This window comes from Austrofundulus limnaeus, unplaced genomic scaffold (assembly GCF_001266775.1).
Source record: "Austrofundulus limnaeus strain Quisiro unplaced genomic scaffold, Austrofundulus_limnaeus-1.0 Scaffold611, whole genome shotgun sequence".
Lineage (NCBI taxonomy): Eukaryota > Metazoa > Chordata > Actinopteri > Cyprinodontiformes > Rivulidae > Austrofundulus > Austrofundulus limnaeus.
The window spans coordinates 83334-85970 of NW_013953013.1; positions in this window are offsets into that span (position 1 = coordinate 83334).

Below are 2637 nucleotides of genomic sequence, written 5' to 3' on the forward strand. Positions count from 1 at the left end.
ATTCAGAAGTTTAGAAATTCTTCTGTAACCGATGCATCATTATGCTTTGCAACAAGGTTGTGAAGGTCTTGAGAGAGCTCTACACTTTTACCCATCATCATATGTTTCTTGTGTGATCCCTGGCCATCATTTGGGACTGAACCAGCTAATAATAATTTGCACTGACAAGGGGCAGGCTTGCTTTCAAATTACTGAGAGTTCAGCTGGTGTCTTGGCCTTCCATGCCTTTTTACACCTCCCTTTCTTCATGTGTTCAATACTTTTTCCCTGTGTCATTCCACATTATTACAAATAACTTCATCTCTGGACATTTATGGTTTGATTTCTTTGTATGTATGGATCACTTGGGTTGTTACCGACATCTGGTGAAAATTTCATGTCATTAGCTCCTCTAGTAATATATTTACTGAGAAAAATGGTGACGTGTTCAATACTTATTTTACCTGCTGTATATACAGATGGTAAGTCAAACATCAAAAGCTTATTTAAACAAAATATCAAGTTCACTTATAGAAGAGAGTCTGACAAGAGTTCTTAACAAAATGAAGGATTGCCAGACTTGCAGAAGAGCTAACATTTTTCACTGAATCACCTTCTTAAGCTTTCACCTTTTTATTTTGTACACATTCATGTGGAGACTCATAAACCAAAAACAAGCTTGCACACTCACACGCGCTGTCCCATTCTTCCACTTTGCTGAAACTGTAGTACCGTGCCCTTTCTGCATGGTGCCCTGCCAGCTACTTACAGCACATTATCTGAGTGTGACCCCAAAAGAGCTGAAAAAGGAAGCATTTAACCCTCTTTTTGCTGATTCTCCTTCATATCGACTCATTCCATGATGAAAATGGACCAAAAAGCCAGGTCTTTGAAAGAAAAACTCTGTATTTTAGTCTGGGTGTGTTTTGTTGACTATAATTCTTGCTTTGATGTTGAATAGTACCATTTAGACAGTTTAGACCTCAGCCTGGTCAGAGAGCGTTGCAGGTTAGGGTTACACATATACATTTTATCACCCGTTTGCAAACTTGCAGAGAAACACAACTCCAAGCACAGGATAGACCCCTGGACTCTGTGGAAACACTGAATCCTGCAGAATGATGAGCACTTGTGAACAAAATGACAAGAGGAAGAGATGTTTGACACAGAAGACAGAAAATGCTGTTTTGAAAAATGAGAGAGGAGAAATGCTTTGAGGGAAATGTTTCCCACATTCCTCTCTGACAGAGTTTCTGACAGATACAGGTGGTCAAGAAAAACAAGGTGCTGATATATGAATGTCTGCCATCTGTTTCTTATTGAAGAAAAACCCACAAGACAATTCACATCTTTTTCATCATCTCACACATGGTTAAACTGTGTTCAGATCATTTCCACCTATTCTCCCATTAGTTTCTGTTCTTCCAGCCCATCTTTGTCTCTCATTTCCATCTCCTCTGTCTTGGTAACTATGAATCTTTCACAACGTGTTTGCAATGTCCTCATTAGCAGTCATTTTCTCTCCAAGTACTTTGTTTTCCCCTCTAACACTGATGACTTCTTTTAATAAGACCAGGCTGGGAAATCCTTGCATCTCTTTGTGTGTCTTTGATTACATTTGCAGTTGTATGTGAAAACACACATCTCAGTAACAAACAACAATAATCTTYTAAACATTAGCAGATACTTTAACATCTCACCATAAAGTGGGGAAATGTAGGAGTAAAGGAACAAGGACAAGGATGTGCAAAATGCTGTTAAAGAGAGACTAAAAGAGGTGAGCTATTAGTGAAGGGCACCAAAGCAGCAGCCCTCTGAAATCAATTTTAATTAGTTCTCTGCGTCACCTGGAGTCATATTTTAGAAAGCGTCAGAGCGAGGTCTGTCAGAGAGCACAGCCTTTGTTATTGCACATCAGCAACCTTCGGACTGGTTCAGTCACAGAGGAGCTTCGTGGCAATCCACTCACCGCCATTATCAAGTCTTACACAAGCAGAGGTCAAACTAATTAAAGCTGTGGAACTTGGCTGTGTCGTGACGATTTTATTTTAAACATAACGAGCTGATGTTTCAAGGAACACATCTGTTTAATTCGTTTAATGTTTGAGGCCTCACTAGCTCAATGGTCAGTCCAGCAATCCTGTAATCCTGAGGCTGAGGGCTCCAGCCCAGGTTACATCAGAACGGGCATCCAAAGTAAATTAACTTTCTAATTTTTAGCCTGAGTTAACTCAGTTTTTATGAGCCACACAGGAAAAAAAAACTATTTTTAAACTGCCACTTTACACTTTAAATCTACAGATAAATAAAGGCCTAGCATTCAGAAAGGAATATTCCCAGTGGTGAGCACAGTTCCCCTAAAGCACTAATAGGGGAACTAATTTTCTGATTAGTGCTTTAGGGCTTTTGCTAATTTCTTAATCATTAATGGATTAGCACTTGCTAAATTTATAAGCACTAATTGAGTTCTTTATTAATCAACATTATTGTCAACAGCTGAGGGTGAAAGCTGTAAGATGTGTTGGTGTCACTTCTCCACAAGATCAGTGGTTTTCAAACTTTTTGCTTCCCACCCACAAAATATCAGTTGCAGTCTTTTTGATCTTGTTTTCAGACTGATTTACTAAACAAGAACTGATTGTGTAAGAATAATCATCT